This window comes from Magnolia sinica, chromosome 12 (assembly GCF_029962835.1).
Source record: "Magnolia sinica isolate HGM2019 chromosome 12, MsV1, whole genome shotgun sequence".
In the NCBI taxonomy this organism is placed as follows: Eukaryota; Viridiplantae; Streptophyta; class Magnoliopsida; order Magnoliales; family Magnoliaceae; genus Magnolia; species Magnolia sinica.
Genome location: NC_080584.1, coordinates 8,713,781 through 8,737,710, shown reverse-complemented (window position 1 = coordinate 8,737,710; position 23,930 = coordinate 8,713,781). Strand labels below are relative to the sequence as shown.

The window sequence follows — 23,930 nt, the reverse complement described above, 5'->3', positions numbered from 1 at the left end:
GTGCTCTGTAAGTATCCCTTGAATCTGTGTGTATGCAAGTCATGAAGCATCCTATTTCTGTATGCACATGGCATGTCTGTGAGAGATCTGAACCATCCATCTTGTAAAAGGAATGAAGAATTTTCAAAAGAGCAAAAAATAAATTCATGATTTTTTAAAATGGAATGAAAGTCCTTATATAAATTCCGTAGTAGCACATTAAGTACTATTTCGAAAGAGTTTGATCTGTTGAATTTAAATCTAATAGGTGCGACCAATCAACCAGCCACATATTTCTATTACAAAATGAAAAGGCACAAGTATGAGTACATTTTCACACAAATAAAGTCTCACAAGTACCTCATGCCCAAACACCCGCGCGAGTACACCCACTGGATGGAGTTGGCTTCTCCGCTCGAGACATAAAATTGGGTCACTCGTCTGATGGTTGGAGTGGATTTTACAAATTCATGATAGTGGGCCCACCCTACTGGATGACTCGTAAATTTAATTCTCAATTCTGTCTTGAGGCGCTGACTACCCTTAGCTGTGAAGACACTAAGGAGCCAACCGTGACGCACACAGTTTATCTCTGTTCTATGCATTTTTTTCAGCATATTTTAGGGCATGATACGAACATTGAGGTATATCCAAATCTGAAGTAGACCACACCATACAAAATAAGTAGGAATCGAAATCCTACCATTGAAAACATCATAGGCGCCACAGAAGTTTTGGATCAAGCTGCTATTTCTGTTTCCATTTCAGGCCTTGCATGTGTGACCTTATGAGCAATTTCGATGACATATAAACATCGCTGTAGGCCACAGAAATGTTTCAAAGGTGGATGCCACATTTCCCACTGTTTTCTGTGGTGTGGTCCAGTTGAAATTTGGATATGCTTTGATTTTGGTCTCATGCCTAGAAATGAGCTGGAAAAACGGATGGACCGGGTGGGTAAAACACATACATCATGGTGTGCTCCACATAGAATCCACACCATGCAAGCGTTGTCACAATGCTCCTCAGGACCGGCCACACAATCTACGTGGCAATCAAACCAAGATGGGCAGGGCTGAGGGTGGGGTCCGTCATTATGTGTATGCGAAATCTACTCCAGACATAAGATGTATGGTGATAATTCAGCTGTAGGACTAAAAAATCAGCCAAATCCATAATTCAGGTGGTTCACCTGAGTTGAAACAGTAATGGGGATGTTCACTATTCAAATCGTTTCACTTAGCATGGCCCACATAAATCACATATAGGCCTAATTTTTCGTACCCATACATAACATTTTATGAAGCAACTAATGGTTGGAGTAGATTTCACACAAACATCACAGTGAGCCCCATAAAAATAAAGAGTAGGCATCCTCTCTCTCACTATTTATCCTTGTATGGCTCACCTAAATCACATATCTGCTTTATTTTTCAGCCTCATGGCTAAATTTCCATCATGCACTAAATGATCACGGTGGATTTTACATGCACATTACGGTGAAATCCACCATGAGCCCCATCCCAACCCCTCTCTGTGATTATATATATATATATATATATATATATATATATATATATATATATATATATATATATATATATATATATATATATATGAGAATTTAAAAAAAAATTATATATATATATATATATATATATATCTGATACCTTCTTTCATAAAGTTTTTCAAAAAACTATCTCAAGAATTGCGTACTGTCAGTCAGGCCATGATTGTAGACCCACCTTGATGTATGGTTTATCCATGCCTTTCATCCATTTTACCTGCTCATTTGAGGGCATGAACCCAAAACTGAAGCAGATCCAAATTTCAGGTGGATCACACCATTAGAAACAACGTGAATGAACACCCACCATTAAGTTCGGCACAAAAGTTTTGGAACATACTTGTGTTTTCATTCATCCTGGTCTATGTGACCTTATCAACCGGTTGGATGACAAATAAACATTACTGTGGACCCTTGATGTTTTTAATGGTGATCATTCAATCACCATTGTTCCAAGTGGTGTGGCCCACTTGATACTTAGATCTGGTAAATTATTGGGCCAACACTCTAAAAAATGAGCTGGCAAAACCAATCCAAGAAGTGGATTCTGATCCTTAAGCTGATATGGAGACAGCATATGATGGCTTAAGAATGAAATTTTATCATCGTTAATTATAAATGGAAGTAGCTAGAAAATACGGAGATAATAAGCAAAATTAGAAAGCATCAAAATGTTTAACTGCCAACAGCAAACTAGTGACAATGCAACAAAGAAAAAGCTATGATTAGGAATCTCTGAAATCTCTAAAAACCATTATTAGCATGACCAAACCTCATCTGGATTACCCATTGGGAGCACTAACATGATTAAACTAATGCATAAATGCAAAAAAGAAAGAATAAAAATCTAAAATAAATAATGGAAGTAGAATAATAAAAAAAAAAACCATCAAATGCCCAAATATATAAATCCATATTTAAGATTAGCAAATACAAAACAACTTTGGAAAAGAAAGAGCCACAGATTCCAAGAGCATGTACCATCTGGTTGCTACATAATCCTGCAAATAAATACACGTAAAAGACATGGGATCATGAGCATACGTGCATAACACACATGGCATCATAATCAAACAGACATCAAGTACGTAACATAATAAGAGAAATAAAAGCTGATCACATTAGAATACAAAAGGCCGATATTAATCATGGTCAGAAGCTGCAAATAACAGGTATCAAACACAACACGGAAGAGCAACATACAGTCCAGAAAATAGCTGATGGAGCATCATTGAATGATACACATGCAAGCCCAAAATCACAAATCTTTAGTTTGCAGTCCGCATTAGCAAGGTTCAGAGTCAACCCCGCCCCTGTACTGCTACCACACGAACAGAACCCCTCTACATCATTACCAATTGCAAGAAACAATGTTTGAAGTAAGTATGCAAAAAAGAAATACTAATTTCAATTGCCCTTCAAATAGATCATCCCAATCACAGTTGTGAAGGGAAATGCAAAAAAGGACATCAGGATCTTTGTTTTCTTCATGAATATGCTATGCTACAGCAGGAAAACAAATGGGAACACATGTCAAAAAATTATCACAAATCATCCTTATCATCAGTCGGCTCCCCTCTTGCTGCTTTCTCCACTTCTTCCCAGATGAATGCTTTAAGTGATTTAACATCCTTTGTACCTTTATGTTCAACATCCTTATCATCGGTCCTTCTCCTTCACCTTGTCTACGAATGTATCAGCTGTGAGGGCTCTAATAATAAAAACATTGAAAAAGTCCTAATAATAAGTCCCAAAACAGAAAAACCCTAATCGAAAGCCTGACCTAAATGCCGATCTATCAGAAAACTCAAAACAAAAATCCATAATCAAAACCTTAATAATAATAATAATAAATACCTACCAATCAGAACTGATGGTGGACGATTGCAGGTGGAGATGGGTTTGGTTGTTGATGATGAGGGATGGGCGGCCTCTTATGATGGTAGCGGCTGTCGATGGAGGTTGGGCGGCCGTGCACTGACACATCCAAAACACCTCAAAAACCCTAAACCTGCCCCAATCGAGCCCTAAACCTCCAAAACCCAGCAAAATCGAGTAAAAAACCGATGAATCCACAGCCGAGATATAACTGAAGATGAGGGAATCCCGACCTCGGACCTCATTCTCGAGGCGGTTGAGCTCGACCCTGACGGGGTCGGAGCCATGAAAGCTTGCTAGGATCCATGGCCTATTGCTGTGGCAGCTCAGCCCCTTTACCCTATTACTCTGTCTCGAATTTCGTCAGCATTCTTCATCTCTCTCGTTCTCTCAAACCCCTAACAAATTGCAAACTGCAGCCAAACATCAAAAATCGATTATCCCATTTCACGAAAACCAGCGAATTCCAATTACGAAGTGTAGAATGGGCCCTACGGTTCTGATCTAGAGATCTGAGGACATGGATCTGTAGAGATCAAGGTGAGAGAGAGAGAGAGAGAGAGAGACTTACTACAGATCTGAGAAGGAGAAGGGCAGATCAGGCAGATTCCGTCGTCCTCGTTTTGTGTAATGGCCAACATCAATAGAGAGAGAAAATCGGAGGCAGGTAAAAGGAGAGGTATTTTTTTTTTTTTTTTTTTGTATATATAGAGAGAGGTTTGTCGGCGCCCTGTTGTACTTAGCGCCGGTGAAAGGTCCGCCCAATGTGCCGGATAACCTCTTGTTTGTTGTAGTGCTATGGAGGGGCTGCTGGATATGATTCTGTTGTTCGGCTGGGAAATGGCTGATCTGGGCTGGATAAGATTCTGGTCTAACTAGGAAATGACCGTCCCGGGTTGGAAGATTGATCAATTGGAGGAGGGACTGTTGTGTTGGCATAATGGCCTTGAGGCTGCTTGGTGTTTTTTTTTTCTGGGTTTCTTCGCTCGCTGGATGACGAGTGGGCTATGCTTCTAATCCTAAGTATGCGGGGGAGCAGGGGATTGCTCTTTTGTCGGTAGGAGTGGCTGGCTCGAGGGCCACAGGAATTTTTATTTATTTATTTTTATTTTTTGTAAGGATATATGATGAATGAGGGTCGATTTTACGTAGCCCATCGGAATCTCTATATTCAAAATTATAGGGACATGGCCCTCTTTTCTGAAAAAAGAAAAAAAAAAAAAAAAAAAATGGTACTCAGTCTAGCTCCAGCTCCTGATTCTCAGCATTCGCATAAAGCAGAGGACTTGGACCATCTTTTCAGCTATGGTTATATCGCAATGAAGGTATGGATTTACTAAGTGAGCACATCTTTTTTATGTACGTTTCATTTCTCACCAAAGGATTGATAATTGGATAGACAAATGGACAAAACTGGGTAGCCGTCTCTCTCTCTCTCTCTCTCTCTCTCTGAACATCTACCCCATTATTCAGATGCACCATTCCATGGTGGACCATGGGTTTAAAAAATCAAGTCAATCCATGACTTGGATGGGCCACACCACATTCAATGTTGATTACGCTAAGCATACTGAGTAAACTCTGTGGGGCCCACTGTAATTTATGCATATTATCTACTCCGTCCATCCATTTTACAAGATAATTTTATGGTTTTAACCCAAAAATTAAGCATATCCAAATCTTAAGTGGACCACACCGCTTGAAACAGCGTGAATTGAAAGTCTACCATTGAAAAGTTCCCTGGGGCTAAGGAAGTTTTAGATCAAGCTGATATTTATGTTTTTACTTCATTATGCATGTCTGATCTTATCAACAATGGATGACAAATAAATATCACTGTGAGCCTTAGGAATATTTCAATGGTGGTGATCAATGCTTGGACTGTTTCCTGGTATGGTCCCCTTGAGATTTGGATATACTTCAATTTTGGGCTCGACCCCTAAAATGATATGGAAAAACGGATGGATGGCATGGCTAAACCACACGCAGTCACTGCGGATCCAATAAGTTTACTCAGTTATATAGAAGTGTAGTGAGCAACACAGTACGCAATCCGATTTCCTCTGCCGGACGGTGCTATGTAGCCCACCATGATATAAGTGTTTTTCCTAGTCCGTTTATTCGTTTTTCCAGCTCATTTTGGGCCGTGAGTTCAAAAATAACGTAAATCAAAATCTCAAGTGGACCACACCACAGGAAACAAAAGGTTTGGATCAAGCTTATATTTGTGCTTTCCTTTCACTCAGTCATTACCTAATAAATTGAATGGCAAATGAATACTACGGTGAGCCTTTTAAAAAAATTTAATGGTGAGATTTCAATCACCATTGTTTTCCAATGGTGTGGATCACCTTATATTAATTTGAATATGCTTATTTTCAGGCTCATGTCTAAAAATATTCATCCAAAATGGATCACGTGGATACAATGTATGCATTTATTGCGGTGCCCACAGTGCACCGTCAAGTAGCAGGACGCGGCGTCTCCGTTGTGGAAATCTATTTTCAGCATATTTCCCCTGCTCTTGCAAGCAACCCAAGCATCTGTGGGCCTCAGGAAAGCCAACATATGGTCAGTTAACGCAGCCAATTCCTCCACATATTGCAGATTTGCGGATTAGCAGTTTTCTCAGGCCGGACGGTCCGCTCCCGCCCTCCGTCGTGTTCAATTTCCTGCCTCAACGGGTTATTGACCTGATTTTTTCTGCTGGTTTCTGTATTTCTAATAGCCTGGCTTCCCCGTTCTGGCTGCTAGAACTTTCAGGAAAGTTCTCGGTCAAATCGATGTGGCCCCTCATAAGAGATCACAGGCCACCTGTTGCCTGGGCCAGGTGGGCTTGGCACCGTAAATTGCTTCACAAAATATTCCTTTTCGTGTGGAGATTGTTGCATGGCGCAGTTCCGGTTGATGTGAGGATCATGGCCAAAGGTGTGCAGCTTGCCTCCAAGTGTTCCTGCTGCCCTCCTGGCCAGCATGCCAACCCGTCCGTAGAATCCCTGCATCATGTTTTCCTCTCCAGTGAGCTGGCGTCCAGAGTTTGGAATGCTTTTGCCTCTATCTTCGTGATGCAGCTTCCATCTTCTTCGTCGCTGGTTGGGCATGTGCTAAATTGGTGGCTCCCGTCCCACCCTTCCTTCCCTGTTCATATCCACCACGGTTTATCTCCCTGTCTAATTCTCTGGGAGTTGTGGCTCGCAATGAACGGGGCCAGATTCAAGGATGTTAAGCCAGTCGCGGCCTCGGTGATTGCTAAAGTTAAGTGGTGGTTGTGGGTGCAGGTTTGCTCATCCATAGCCCTCCCCGCCATCTTATTCCTTGGATTTCAAGGCTTGGGTTTCAGCCCCCATTTTGCCTTCCTTCGTACCCCTGTTCATCAAATGGACTAGGCCTAGACTAAAGCAATGCATGAATAATGTTAGCCGAGTATTTAGTTAATTCTGTTCATCCAACTGGTTGGAAAAACTGGTACACCCCGACGATATCAATGCCTTCATCCATTTGCGAGGCCCGAACCCCTCAACGCGCGAGGTCAGGACCCCGCGATCTTTGATCTCATCGGGGTCCCCACCCCCGATTGTAAGCACGTGGGGAGTTCTGGGAAGCGGGATCTCTCGCGGTCACTATGGGGAGGTTCGTCACCCCAGCGTAGGCTGACAGCTCAGACATAGTGTCCCATTCCACCATGCTCAGCTCACGATAATGTGGATCAGTTTCTACCTGTTCTCGGTGGGTGTCAGTTGGCGAGGGGTGTTCCAGGTTCTAAACAGGTGTGAGCAAACATGGTTAACAAACATGGTTGGTCAGTCAATGGACTAGACTGTCCAAGTTCAGGCAATCATGCAACGTACGACATCGGGTGCAAGCAACCCATATAGTCCTGCTACCTTCGCCCGTTCACGTCCGACCAAATCAGTCGGACTATTCACAGGATGGTCCAAGCAACAGAACCACCCTCATAATTCTCAGTTTCCTGACCAACCCAGAAAATGGGTTGTACTCAGTATCACACCTAAGCAACTAAGAGTTCATCTTCGAGTATGGATGGAATTATGCGTATAATACATCAAGCATAGAAATTTTAGAATATTAGAATGAAAACAACTACTATTAACAACATAAGTTAGATGTGTGTGCGTATGGTGTTGAATTTCCTAAGAGGCAAAAGATAACATATCATCCATAGTGCAGAAAATTATACAGTAAGAAAAGTACAATTATGCATATAATAAGGAAGAACATGCAAATTTCAAATGCAAAAATGGACAGGCAACACACATTTCATGTTCAAACGAATCGAAGACCATATAAACATTAATTTATCATCACATGCGCGTTAGGTAGACCTAGCATGTAGGTTCCTAGCTAGTTTTTTCTCTAAATTACTCATGTGCATCAATCTATCATCCACAATCATTAAATTTATCTTAAAATTAGTACTTAGCCACATAGGGATAATAGTCCGCACCTTAAGAGTAGATTTCCACTCTTCGAGATCTTAGGATTTGGGGATTTAAGTAAAACCACCAATTCCTAAATCAAAATCAAGAAAACCAACATTAATTACTAGAAATCTACACTAAATTGCTTAATTGAAGGGAAAATATATCATTCTTACCTTCGATTATTGGCATGGGTGGATTTGGTGAAGGTTTTGTAGTAGCCACTGGTTTGGTTGAGGAAAAACCAACCCTACAAGCATGAAGATTTCCCTCACTCACACAAACACTCTCTCTCTTATCTTTCTCTTCATTTTCTCTCCATCTCTCTTTCTATTTCTCTTCTCCTTCACACAAGGTAGGGCATGAAATTCGTATGGGAGAAGGGGGTGCCTAAATGAGGCCTTTTTATAGTGCCAGATTTTGTGTAAATGGCCCTAAGAGTTGGGTTTTTACTATACTAGCCCTATGAGAGGGTTTTTCTAACCTCTAGGGCCCACTATGAGGTGTACATATTGATAAACACCATAGAATAGTTAGCCCTAATGATAATATACGTATGGACATGATCGACCTGCCATTTATATGCACCAATCGACAGATATGATTTTGGACTCGGGCCAATCAATCACTACAAGAAATTTCACTTTTACCTACGAAACATTTCGTAGGTAAATGATATTATTTCGTAGGCAAAGAGCTTTACCTACGAAAAATTTCGTCGATAATTTCGTTGGTAAAAGACCGTGGCTAAAGGTTTTTACCGACGAAAAATCTCATCGTTGGCAATGGTAAGACATTTACCTACGAAATTAAAAACGTTAATAAGACTTTTACCTACAAAATATTTCGTAGGTAAATGATATTATGTCGTAGGCAAAGAGCTTTACCGACGAAAAATTTCGTCGATAATTCCGTTGGTAAAACACCGTGGCTAAAGGTTTTTACCGACGAAAAATGTCATCGTTGGCAATGGTAAGACGTTTACCTACGAAATTAAAAACGTTAATAAGACTTTTACCTACGAAATATTTCGTAGGTAAATGATATTATTTCGTAGGCAAAGAGGTTTACCTACGAAATAGTTCGTCGGTAAATCACCGTTGCCAAGACTTTTACCTATGAACTTTTTCGTAGGTAAAAAGTGTGTTAGACTTTTATCTACAAATATTTCCGTAGCTAAAAAACACTGCTAAGACTTTTACCTACGACAGTTTTCGTAGCTAATAGCTATTTACTCAACCTTTTACCTACGAAAATTTGCGTGGTAAAAGTCTCTTTTTTACCCCTAAATTCAGGCAAAATTTCCTGTTATACACCTGTTACAATATATTTCATTATATTCACATTCGCATTTTTCCAAACAAACACAAACTACATCCATCCTTAACCTGAGGCATTCTGGTTTTCTACAAAACTAATTTGATCTAATGCTGGTTGGGACGACAACACCATCTTTTCTTCCTTTTTTTTGCTTTTTCTTTTTCAAGAGCAGAACTGAAGAAAACAAAGAGAAATAGAGGATTCTGGATATGTCGTTGGGACAACCTATCAATGCTTTCCTAGAGTAAAGCATCCATGTTCAACAACAGCTCTTACGTATGTGTCGTTGAGTGCAAATATAAAATAAGCAACAATTTCTTTATATTCAAGTTGAACATGAAAACTTAGTGAATGGAATCTAATCACATAAAAGCATCACAATGCTCCAATCATCAACAGAAGCATCAATTGAAATTATAAGCAAAACATAAACATCTTAGAAAACACAATAGGCAGCTGGATCCTATGACCTTAGGACATACCATCTCAGAGTTGAAGCCGAGAACCAGGAGACTTCATAGGTGCTCCATGTTGCTGTAAATGAACTGTAACTCAGACAGAAAAGTAAAATGTTGCACATAGTAACAGTGATGAATTCTCCAAATAAAACATAAAAACATGAAACTGTTGTATCATGTTTTCATGTTTGGATTAATATTTTCTGTTATATCAATTTTTAAGACTTAGTTGGACATTTAGAAAGCATTAAGACTCATAATTTTTTAATACTCAAATTATTTCTTAATATCACGAAGTCAAGCCAGCTCCAGCCCCTCCCTCCATGCCAATAAAGCATAGGAGAAAACTCCAATATATTGTATATTCCACCAAATAGTAGTTTCTTCCCCCTTTTTTCTGTGGGTAGGTAAATTGGGATCACACCTGAGACCTAAATGTTGCATCAAAGATCACCATCCATGGAGCAATATGATTGAACCAACTCATAGTTACTACTTACTACATTCATTCAATTGTTAAGCGAATTTAGTGGACCCACATATCTTACTCCACTACCTGAAAATACACATCGCAAACGATTATGTAAGAATACAAGTGATACAAATAGAATACATCAAAAAAATAAAAAAGAAGAAAAGAAAAAGAAGACTGAGGGAATTTCACCTTTGCCTAGCTGTAGGCTGTAGCAGATTGTTGCATGAATAAATGAGTTGCTATCTATAGAACTGCAGGCCCTTAACGGTGGTGATTGGTTTTCAGCCTTTCATAGATGAGTTGGAGATGTAGTCCTGCTTGTATTTTCTTGGGATGGATATACATTGTTGAGCTCGTTAGTGGAAGTTAAGTGGGTTTTTATTAACAGTTGGTTTCTTTCCTTGTTTTTCTTACATTGTTTAGCAGGCTTTCGTTGCTGCCAATAGTCCAATCTCAAATAGGTGTTACCATTTTTTGGTTTAACACCAAAAGAAAAGACATCTTTTACCTTTAATCCACTCTAGCAATCTCCATGAACTGAGGGGGTAATTCTGGCCATACCTTCTCATTTTCTCCAAATTTAAAATTCCAAAGGTGTGTTAGGAATGACAGAATATGGGATTAAAAATAAAAAATAAAAAATAAAAATCCAAGTTTTTCAGATTTGTCACAGGAAAGGGGGTTCAAATATGAGATGGTGCACACATCTCAAATACTTTCAAGGATGGAAGCTGGAAGCTGGCAGAATCCAGCAGTTCTCCTACCAATTTTCTTTCATCTCCCCACTTGAAACGAATGGATGGAGCTAATTCTAATCCTATTCAACTGATCTGCAGTTCAACACCAGTTGTGTGTAAACAGGCTCTTAAACATATCGAATTTCATTTTATGATTTTAATAGATACAAGTTCGAGTGATTCTGCGACCAGTTGCTCCCACTGAGGAAAGTTGACCGTCCCACACTAATGGGTCCACAATATCAAAGGCTCACCTAAGTAGGGGCATCGGGATTTTTTGGTTGACAAGCAATGCAGAGGCTACCCTAATTAGAGATGGAAACGTAACACATCCAAACAAGATCCATGCCACTCATCAGGTGGGGACCACTGTCATTACCTACAAATCAGGCTGGTACTATCATCAGCAAGGCCAAATGTGTACAATAAATAAATAAATAATTGATAGTTGAAGAGAATTAACCAACATGGATTTTGGACTACAGCAGATGCACTACCTTGTGAATAGCTTTTTATTTTATTTTATTTCATTAAATGAAGCCCACTCATGAGTTAGTTGCTCAAATGGGAGTTTTTTCTCAAATGAAAGTAATTCATCTGGTAGCTAAATTTCAGCAGCAACATCTGAGTTAGTCGCTCAAATGGGTGTTTTTTCTTAAATGAAAGCAATTCATCTGGTAGCTAAATTTCAACAGTAACATCTGAGGACACCCTTAGAGTAACTTTCACAAGTGTACCACTCATTCAGTATAATCAAACTCCTAGATGCATTACCAGTAAACCTCCTATTTCTACCATTTGATCATCAGGCTAAGGGAATTTCACCGGTATCCCTGCAATGGGTTAGCTGTTTTCCCAGATCTTGCATCTGTCCATGCTTTTGCAATCGTTCACTTCATGTCATCATCTCCGTCCTCATACATGTTCTGCAACAGGTCATTTTCTCAGCTTAATCCAGAATGTGCAACCCCTTGATATCCATGGTGGTTGACAAAAGGAGGTAATGTATGATGCTCAGCCTATAGAAAAAAAGGGCAATTTTCAGTTGTGTCAGCATGCCGGACACTTGAGGCCTGCTTTTCAGTGATCCAGACAGTTCATTTCATGCTAGCATAACTGCTTTTCGGTTTTTAATCATCCATTTGTAGGAAAGCAATTATAGATGGCGAGGATCTTCTCCCTGAGGTGGTTTCCACAGCATTTACCCAATCAACAATGGGGCACAACAAAAGCTAGGACTCATATGCACAGAATGTTGGCTCAAAAAAAAAAACTGCTAGTTCAGGCCGAGGCATAGGACATTTCCCAAGAAAAGAATGGATACAGGACTTACCTTCATCAAATCCATAATTCCAGCCATTGGATCCTTTTATGTATCCATATTTGGCTTCAACTGCAAAATAATAAAACTGTAAAATAATAAAACAAACCTTATAACCATTTCCGAGACAAAACCACACAAGTTGGAATGTATAGAGCTGTTCAAAGATGATAATCTCCAAGGTACCCAAGTACCCATGTGGACATATACATTCAACTATAATTCACAAAACAATATCAATTTCGGTTTTCATCATCCAAAGACAGGCTGACTCCTTGGATAGCAGTAATGTGGATTGCCATATAATAATAACAATGCCTTTTTTTACCATGCCATGCATATGTTCTTTCATCATCCAAAGACACAGGAAATGAAAGAGGAAATGAAAAATTGGCATTTACCTTATCTTCTTTGAAGTGCAAATCAAGCCAATTCCCTTCTGAAGTTTTAGACAGTGTGACAATGACTCGGTTGGGCTTAACAACCACCTTACATTGCTCAGGCACAATCTCCTTGTTCAACTTCAGTATGGCACAACGGTAATTCTTCCCTTGAACGTCATGGAATTTAATATCAACAGACAGGCTTGAAAACAGTTTCCACCTTCTCTTGCTCCACACCCTCCAAGGACACGTAAATCTTAAAGGAAAACAAATAATGAAAAATAAAAATCAACTTTTACATTTAATTTCTATCAACCACAAACACTAGAGACACATGAGAATATGTTTCCAACTGTCTTTAAAAATTGAAGTACAACATTTATGAAAATAAGATTTAAGAAGGAAAAAAAAAACCCATGTTTGTATGTACAATTAAGCTAATGGTGTTCCCTAATGATTGTAATGAAGAAGTAAGCCTTAAACTGGAACCATATTCCTTTCCAATCTGACTTGAAAGTGGCATAGTTGCAACTGGAAGCCAAGTCCTTGAATATGATTGCCAGGTACTTTTGCTTATTTCCACTTTAGTATACTTTTAATTGCAACCAAATTCGATAGCATCCTACACACCCAATTCAAAGTAGGTGAGGCTCCTACTAGTGCAACTCATCTCATACCTATTTAATAAATACAACCAGAAAAAAAAAAAAAAAAACACCAGCACAACTTTCTGAGTATAGTATTCTTCATAGTAACAGAAATTTGTGAGATTCAACAAAGAGCTGAGTTAAGAAATCTGACAATACCATATGCAGAAATATGCCACATGTGATGATTAAAAGTTATCTTAACTTTTGAACAATACCATATGCAGAAATATGCCACAACACTTCAAATTCGGAAGTTAAACCCGAATTTTGTCTAGTTTTGTCCATATGTAGTGCAATAAAGGTTCCAGACCCAACCCAATTTGACCCCCACTTCAGCAACAAGAAGGATACATTTTGTGCTTTGTATAAAGGCAAAAGAAGTTTCTTATGGTACCTCATAAGGAAAAAGAGATCTTCCTCCTCAAGCAAATAACTGATAAAGCAAAACCCAACATCCAAGAAAGTCCATTTACACCACAAATCAAAATTTTATTAATGCAACAAGCAAACTTGAAAAAAGAACCTAAAAAAATAACAAGGCTAATAGGTACTTGCATAGAAATTGTCTCAGCCAACAGGCTCTAGTAATTTCAAATTGTCTATTAGGTGATTTAAGTTATGGAGCAATAAGGAAACTGAGAACTAAGAGAAAAATGCTCCAGCTGTACAAGAAGCATAACATGCAGTTACCAATGCGCAATGACGAAAGGCGGAGCTAAAATCCTCCAAAAGTGGTGACTCAGATGGTGTTGTTCCCACCAAGTGGAGAATAATCCATTGAGTAAGTATTTCCTGAATCATGGGAATCAATTCAAGCTATACATGGGAGATGTCTTCATGAACCATAAGGACCTACAAACAAGTAAGAAATTCAATAGAGAAAAGAGAGATTTAGGTGAGATTCTCAAAGCATGGCCGTAATTGTAGAAAGGTTTGCATTTTAACACAATTACATAAAAGTTTCACTAGAAAATGCATAATGACAGATGAGACTGCCTGGAAGAACTTCGAAGAAAACAAACTCAGTGTAGCCCAAAGTTGACAAACAGTGAACAAATTCAAGGCAAAGATGGCACTTCTTTAAAAACATCTAAAAGATGAACCTGCAAAAGTTTGGTTTTCAGGGGAACTATAAGACTTGCTACATCTAGAAATTTGCTAGTACTTACAATGAGGAGGTGGGACCTCAAACAGAGAAAGTTACAATGAGGAGGTGCCTATACAACCTGCATTCCAATAGCAGATGAAAGGACATTCTCCCAAACATCAGTGATGATTTTATTTTAAAGAAAGAGAAACATAAATACAGAGAGGGCTGACAAGGGCTCAGATACAACAGAGGCATTGCATCGGAGATGACTAGCTCCAATCCAGTCACCCGCCGCAAGTCTGTTCACATGACTGTCTGCCTCCCAAATACATCTTTAAAACCAAATTCTCTTTCCTACTCCTAGCAATCATATTTCTATTTCAAAAGGCAAATACAAGACTGATCTCTACATTAACCATATAGTTTATTTAATACCATTGTTTCTCCTTCATTTGAATTTAGTCTAGAATGAATGAAGCTTGGTAGATGAATGTGTGCCGGTTGACTCGAAGACAACCAAGATTTCTTTTTTTTTTTTCCCCCTTTCCAAAAGTCCTGTCTTTTTATTAAATTACTGTTGGTTTTCAGATAAATTATTGAGCATCAGATAAAAAGGGAATCGCATGCATGTATAGTAAATAAATTATTTATTAACTAGCAACAGTCTTTCAAAAGCTGAGACAGAACCTTGGGAAGTACAAAAAGGCGAACAACACTGCTATATTGAATTACAAAAGAAAAGGAATAACAAGATTATGAATATCTAAGATTTTCAAGAGCTTCTAAAAGAATGGAAGGATTTCAATGGTTCCATCAACTATAGTGAAACTATAAATAAAACGGCCATTCAATTCTTAAAAGAAAATATCTACTCCGAATCTATTTCTTGAAATTTAACTCAGGGAAAGACATGATGAGGTTGATCACTGTCTTCCTTAGGATAACTACTCCAAATCTATGAAGCTCTTTGAATTCTTCATCGTCGACATTGGCAACATTGCTACATTAAATGTAGTCTGTGATAATGTGGTTCAATCACATTGCAATAAATAAGAATTTTTTTATTTGTGACAAGCAACTTTATTGAATTGCATATTTGATCATGTGCAATTGCATATGCGACAACATATTTTTGTTTTGTTTGTTTGTTTTTTTTTTTATGAAAATTAAAAAAAAAAATCAAAAATATGAAAAATAAATAAATTAAAATTTGTCAAAAAACAAAAAAAGAAGAACAAATTAAGGATAACTTTCCTAAGTTAACAAATGGGGATGTTTTGTGTTGTATTAGGAAAAAACAAAAGAGTTCTTTCAAATCCACATGAATATCATTTAACTGTTTTTGGATTTTCTACTAATAGTGTAAGAGTAGAAATCCAAAATCACGTATTAATGCGCAAGTAAAAAAGAATGTAGTGTTGTTGTCGACTTCGAGTTCTGCTGCATTATGTTTTTAAGGATGTTGTATATCTATAGGCACTCAAAGATGGATTTGTTGTATTAACAAGGTGTAATTAAGTTTGCTTATTTTTGGCTTTTTGTTTATAAACTGAGGTATATATAATGCTTGGCCTGAGGCTTTCTATGGCATGTTTGGGTTTTCAACTTGTACAAGTGGGGCCCATGTTCAACCCTCATCAGAGTTTAAATAGAGGCACGGTGGCTGCCGTTTTTCCTGCCAAGGAACGGCCCGAAACAGGGGCATTTTTACCCGGATTTCCGGACTGATATCAGTCCGATTTCTGGGATTTGTTGCAGCTCAAATAGAGCCCGATTATGAACTGTTTCTGGACTAAGTTTTAGCCCTCAGCTGGGGCCATTTTCATGCCATTGTTCGGCCCCAACTAGCGCCTGAACTCAGGCCATGTTCGGCCTCAAACAGGGCCCGTAATCAGGTCACGTTTATCCTCAAAACAGGGACCGTATTCAGGCCCTATTCAAGCTCCGCCATGGACGGATCGTGGCCCCAAACTTGGCTTATATCAGGGCCTTATAGCTACACATATGGAAGAAGGAGAAACAGATAAGAAGGAAAGAAGAGAAAGGCTGAGTTGTGGACTGATTACCTAGCCGGGCTTGGCTCTACTCCTTCTCCCTTTTCTTCTTCATTTCTCACCCCTTTTTGTGTGAAAACTCTGAAGGGAACTGGATCCTTGTTATAGGCAGGGAGAGTATCATCCAACGGCTGGGATCGTTTCTGCCATTCGGCCGTCGGCGCGGCCTCTTTTCACCGAAGAGGAGAAGACAGACCAGATCTGGGTTAGGGAACAGGGAGAGAGAGAGAGAGAGAGAGAGAGAGAGATTTGGGATTTGGGGGTTTTTTTTGGGCGCGGCTTTGTTTTTAAGCGCGCGCCCAAATTTAGTCCTTGGTCTGGTATGGCTCTGTGGGCCCCACCATGATGCGTGTCAAACATCTACCCCATCAGTCAGATGCACCATCCCATGGTGGGCCAAGGGATTAAAAATCAAATCAATCTATTACTTTTGTGAGCCACACCACATACAAAAGTTGAGAGGGGTTACCCTCCATTAAAACATTCATAATTATTTTTTGGGCCCACCGAGATGTGGCCCACAAATCCAGCTCATCCATTATGTGTGTGCCTCTTGGATGAGAGGTCATACTAAGTTTTAGACGCATCCAAATTTTAGGTGAGGCCCACCAAGTGCTTTTATATGTTTTAGGCATGTCTTCACATGATTTTAGATGGTATGGCCCAACGGAGTTTCGTATACAGCTGATTTTTAGCATATCGCATAATTTAAAGGGGACCCATCAAATGCATGGTGTTGATGTTTGACACATGTCATGGTGGGGCCCACACAGCTTGACCTCATGGGGACGGCATGGATTAAACACAAAGGTCAAGTTGTGTGGGCTCCACCATGACATGTGTCAAACATCAACACCGTGCATTTGATGGGCCCCCTTTAAATTATGAGATATCCCAAAAATTAAATTCATGTGAATAAATGCCTAAAACATATAAAAGCACTTGGTTGGGCTCACTTGAAATTTTCATGCATATGAAACTTGGTCTGACTCCTCATCCAAGTGGGACACACATAATGGATGAGCTAGATTTGTGAACCACATCTCGGTGGGCCTAACAAATGATTATGAATATTTTAATGGAGGGTAATCCCTCTCAACTTTTGTATGTGGTGTGGCCCAAAAAAGTCACGAATTGACTTGATTTTTAAGCCCTAGGCCCACCATGGAATGGTGCATTTGACTGATGGGGTAGTTGTGGGCCCACTTTGATTTATATATTGTATATCCATATGATCCATTTGCTAGGCTCGATGTACAACCATAGTGACTCTAGAGTGGGCAACGTTTAAAAATTGGAGGTAATTCTTTAGCTGTACAGGTGGCATGGTTTTACAGTAATCACAACCGTCCAAATCGCTAAACCAAGTGTGGATGGAGTATAATTGAAAAATGACAAAGAGAAGATTATTAACCATGCACCTGATTTTTTACTTTGAATTTGGACCACTCGCTGCTTTCTTTTAATAATCTATTTGATGGCCATTAATTGGATGGTCAAGATTACTTGACCTTGTGGTTCTAGAGATTTGCTTAATCTCACAATTTGGATGGTCTGGATAGTCGTACATCATTGTCACGCGTAAGGAGAATGAATGGACGATCAGCTTGTTTTTCGAGAAGGACAATCTTCATTGAGGGGGCTACCTTTTTCATGGTACTGATGTCCTCCATAAATGACACGGTAACGCGAGCCATGGTACCGTTGCATATAGGTGATTAGTTCTCTTTTTAAAATGTTGAAATATCAATATTGTATTATGAGCTTTGCTAAGCCCACACGCATGTGCAATACAGCTCGAGTACATGCCATATATTTGCCAGCATGGCACAATAGATCTGAGATCCAATCCATCCATCAGAACAGAAACACAATAATAATAACTTAATTCAAGAATCCGTTTGGTCCAGGTGTTACGTGGGCCACAATTTTTAAAAAAACTATGGCTCTGAAAAACCTGGTTGAAGTTTTCTAACCCATTCACTGTTTTCAAATTGAGGCCCACATACTCATTGGACCAGATTTTATTTTGAAGAAAAAAACATATACAGAGTAGGACCAACCTGATGGATGGATGAGATCTAGCATGTATGTGTCATGCTGGCATATGTGTGGCACGTACACGAGTTTAATTGCACACGCGTGTGCGCTTAGCAAAACTCTACAATTTCCATTCATATGATATAAAAACTAAACATATATACACACATGCACATTTTTACTGACAAAAATTTTTAAAAATTAAAACATTTTAACATTACTACAAAAATATATATATTTTTACATTAGGAAAAACACTTTTACCGATGATTTTTTGTATTTTGAAAAATTCAAAACACACTGTACCTACGAAAATTTTCGTAGGTAAAGATGACTAGGTAATACCAACGATTTCGATTGTTGTATTTTGAAAAATTCAAAACACCCTTTACTTATAATTTGAAAAATTCAAAACACCCTTTACCTATGAAACTTTTCGTAGGTAAAGATGACTTTTACCTACACTATCTTATTTTGTAGGTAAACGTAGACTTTTTGACATAGAAGAAAGATTCAAATTTCAAAACACCCTTTATCTACGAATATTTTCGTAGGTACATAACAATTTAGAATTTACAATTTCAAAACACCCTTTACTGACGACTATTTTCGATTCAAATCACCCTTTAACTACGAATAGTTTCGTAGGTAAATATGTTCAGAACACCCTTTAGCTACGATAAGTTTCGTAGGTAAAGAGGGCTTTTATTTCGTAAAGGTTTTCGATTTTTGTATTTTGAAAATTTCAAAACACCTTATGACTTTTGCCTATGAAATCCAATTTCATTGCTAAAAGTAGACTTTTGGGTATAATCAAAAATTTCAAAACACCCTTTACCTACGAATTCGTAGGTCAAGGTGGATTTTTCCTACGGCATAAAATATTTGTAGGTAAAGATGAATTTTACCTATGAAATATAGTATCGTAGGTACAAGTAAACTTTTTGATATTTAGAAAATTCAGAACACCCTTTAGCTACGGATTTTTTCGTAGGTAAATATGGCTTTGGTAGGTAAAAGTAGGCTATTCGATTTTTTAAAAAATTGAGAACACCCTTTAGCTATGGCAATTTTCGTAGGTAAATACGGCTTTTACCTAGGTAAAAGTAAGGTTTTCGATTTTTCAGGATTCGAAAATTGCAAAACACCCTTTACCTACCAAAGTTTTCGTAGGTAAAGATGACTTTTTTGGTACACCCACTTAACGATTTAATTCAAAAATTCAAAACACCCTTTAGCTACGAACATTTTCGTAGGTAAAGATACCTTCAATTTTCAAAAGACCTTTTACCTATGAATATTTTCATAGGTAAAGAGGGATTTTTCCTAAATTTACAACACCCTTTAGCTATGAATATTTTCGTAGGTAAAGATGTCTTTTGCCTACTAAAAGTTTCGTAGGTGAAGATATCTTTTACCTACGAAATTATATTTCATTGGTAAAAGTAATCCGAAAAATTGAAAACACCTTTTGCCTACTAAAAGCTTCGTAGGTGAAGATATCTTTTACCTACGAAATTATATTTCGTCGGTAAAAGTAATCTTTTCGATTTTTTATTTTTTTTAAAAATTCAAAACACCCTTTACCTACGAAAATTTGCGTAGGTAAAGATGGCTTTTACCTACGAAATTAGATTTCGTAGGTAAAAGTAAACTGTTGACTAAAAAGACCCTTTACCTACGAAAATTTTCGTAGGTAAATATGACTTGTACCTACACTATTTAATTGCGTTGGCAAAAGGTTACTTTTACCTACGAAAATGACTTTCGTTGGTAAAAGTCATCTTTACCTACGAAAATTAATTTCGTAGGTAAAAGTTTCGTAGGTAAAAACCATATTTCTTGTAGTGGTCCCAACCGTCTTTCTGATGATTATATCACATGGAAACTTTACGTGTGAAGTTTGGTCGTAAACTAATGGTCCGAAATTCTCAACTTTGCATAAGAGTAGACGACACAATTCACTTAAGTTTCAACTTCTTCCTTCTAGGTATTTACACTTCTCATACACTCGTCCCTTGGCTCAACTTGAGCGGTTCTGGACACTACTCAGGTCTGACTCCCACAATGGGCATCGAGCTCAGTAAGACGGATATTATTCTATAGTTTTGGAACTAGTGGCCCACTAACGAGCGGTCTAGAGCTTGTTCGGAAAATCGGGGCATTTTCAGAATGAATTAGGTATTGAGATTTCTCGTGGGCATTGATTAGGGTTTGGATTAACTATGTTCATAGTATGGCCTATTTATAATTAGTGAAAGTGGGGATTTGGTCATGATTACTCTAAACCATCGGTTTTAGCTAAAAGAGTAACGGGGTTGATTTGGTCTATTAATCAAGATCCGGGCCTTATCTGACTCAGCTTTAGTTAGATTTTTAATTTAGTTATAATTGTCTTGATTAATTACCGATGGGTCGGTTAGATTTGGGCCCTATGTGAATAAATCATGGGGCTAAACTTGATGTTCAAGTGATCAGTTGGGTTCACTGGTTTTTTATGGTTGATCAATCTTATTTGTACGGTTCTTTATCGGTACTTGCTACGTATAAGCTCACCTCGAGCGTCAATGATCCGTAAGTGATGACGTGGCTAGTTAATAAAAAAAATTTAAGGATTTTTAGTAAATCCAAAATAACAAAAATTTGGGGTGTTACATTAAAGTACTTAGATCTGACAAAGGTGAAGAATACACCTCAAGTGCATTTCGAGATTATTGCAGGGAACAAGGCATCAAGCAGCAGAACACTGTAGCCTACACGCCACAGCAGAATGGCATTGCAGAACAGAAAAACCACACCATCTTCGACATGACAAGAACTATGCTAAAAGAGAAAGGTCTGCCAAAGAGCTTCTGGGCAGAGGTGGTGCTTGTACTGCCTACTTGCTCAATCGATGTCCTACCAAGAGTATGAGAAACATGACACCTCAGGAGGCATGCATAGAATAGTTATAAACCGAGCGTGGTGCACTTAAGGATCTTTGGGTGTGTCGCCTACGCTCAAGTTCCAGAAGCACGAAGAAAGAAGCTTAATGATCGTGGTGAAAAATGTATCTTTATCGGCTACAGTGAAGAGTCAAAGGCATACAAACTCTACAACTCACTAACCAATAAAGTGGTGGTGAGTAGTGATGTAGTATTCTACAAGGAAGAAGCTTGGAAATGGAATAAGGAAGATTCGGCCAAAGAAAATCAAGTCGAGGTTATAGAACATAAAGAAGAGAAGTATGAGAACCAGGAATAGACACCTGTAACACCCTCTTTCGCCGAACGGTCTGCACGTAGAAGTCCAGTGATACGTTTCATCTCCTTTGGAAGTATTCCATCAAATCAAAATTCAGCCAGCACATCATCATCTAATTCTCTTTCACCCTTGGCTCTTATCAAAATGAGGAGCCTCAACGATATCTATTCCAAAAATGATGAAGTAAATTTGTTCTACTTGTATGCGGACCACGCCTCTTACATTTGAGGAGGCTGTAGAAGAAGAATGTTGGAGGACGGCTATGGAAGAGGGGATCCGGGCCATTGAGAAGAACCATACATGGGATCTTACTTTACTTCCTCAAGGCCAAAGAACTATTAGCATTAAATGGGTGTACAAGATCAAGCGAAATGCTGATGGTGAGATTGATCGCTATAAGGCAAGACTCCTAGCAAAGGGCTACAAACAGAAATACGGGGTAGATTATGAAGAAGTCTCCGCTCCTGTTGCTCGCCTTGACACTGTGAGGATGATATCTCCCTTGCAGCCCATCACAGTTGGATGATCTGTCAACTGGATGTGAAATTTGCATTCCTCAATGGAATTTTGGAAGAAGAGGTCTATATTGACCAGCCTGAAGGTTTTGTTGTTTAAGGGGAGGAACACAAAGTGTATCGACTAAAGAAAGCCCTTTATGGGTTGAAGCAGGCTTCTCGTGCCTTGGATGCACGCATCGACAACTATCTACAATAGAATGGTTTCATCCAATGTCCATATGAGCATGCGGCCTATGTTAAGATAAATACTTGATGCGATATACTTATAGCATGCTTGTATGTTGATGATTTGCTGTTCACAGGGAACAACCAGTTGATGTTTGATGAATTTAAGAAGGCCGTGTTTAAGGAGTTCGAGATGACCGATGGCGGACTTATGTCTTTCTTTCTAGGCATCAAAGTGAAGCAACAAAATGGAGGCATGCATCCATATATCTCAGCAAAAGTATGAAAAGGTGTTGCTTGAAAAGTTCAAGATGGCAGACTGCAATGCTGTGAACATGCCTGTAGCAACGGGCCTGAAGCTGACAAAAGAAGGAAAAGAAAGAAGCGTGGACTCGACTCTATTCAAGAGTTTGATTGGAAGCCTAAGGTATCTCACAATCATAAGGTCGGATATCATCTACAATGTTGGACTTCTAAGTAGGTACATAGAAGCACCAAAAGAATCACACTAGCTAACCGCAAAAATAATCCTCAGGTACGACAAAGGAACAATGGAATTTGATCTTTTCTATCCATACGAAGATGAAGCAATATTGTATGGATACTTAGATAGTAATTGGGGAGGTGACCAAGATGAAAGGAAAAGCACCACGAGATATGTTTTTTATCTTGGATCAACTGCTTTCACATGGAACTCAAAGAAGCAAAGTGTTGTTGCTTTGTCCACATGTCAAGCAGAGTATGTGGCAGCATCAACCACGGTCTGTAAGGTGATTTGGTTGAGAAGCCTGCTAAAGGAACTGAAGCATCTACAGGAAGGATTCATAATTATATATGTGGATAATAAGTCGGCAATCGAGCTCTCCAAAAATCCCGTGCAGCATGGAAGGAGTAAGCACATCGATACTCGATACCATTTTCTCAGAGATCAAGTGAAGCAAAAAGTAGTGAAATTGGAGTACTGTCACACCACTGAATAGGTCACGGACATATTCACCAAGGCATTACCGACTGATACATTCAGACGACTAAGGTCAATGCTTGGAATAAAACCAGTTTTGATTTGAGGGGAGTGTTGGAACGTCCAAACCAAATGGATGGTTCAGATGCTCCAGCAACCTCTGGAAGTTTTCATGACATTTGAAACGCCACCCATTATGGCTATTGGAATTTCCACATGTTGTGGCTGGTGGATTTCCATACGTTAGAAACTGATAGAATAAATGTAGTTAATAGTACAATGAGGCAATGTTAGGTATTTCACATAGTAGCAAGTCACTATATAAAGAGGTGTGGTGCTGCACGTTCAATGCAAGCAAAGTCAAGCTGGAAAGCTATTTTCAATACTGAGAATTTTTTTTATTCCCTTCCCTTCGTATATGTTTGAATTATCTCCCAAGGTTTTGTAAAGCCAACAGATTTTCGTGGAGCCGCTGAAGATATCGGCTCAGGAGTATGGGTACGACCAGAATGGCGTCTTGAAAATTCCGTGTCGGGTCTCTGTCTTCGAGCGGATCTTGGAGGTTTTGAACGGTGGACATGGACTCGTGGACAAGATCTCCATAGAGTCTACACCTGTTATCTTACGCTAAGTTTCTCTAATAGGAATAGGA

General features: G+C 38.8%; 1 pseudogene; it reads right to left on the bottom strand.

Moving 5' to 3' along the window:
* Positions 1–11,643: 11,643 nt before the first annotated feature.
* Positions 11,644–21,696, bottom strand: LOC131219914 (uncharacterized; annotated as a pseudogene).
* Between the last annotated feature and the right edge of the window lie 2,234 nt (positions 21,697–23,930).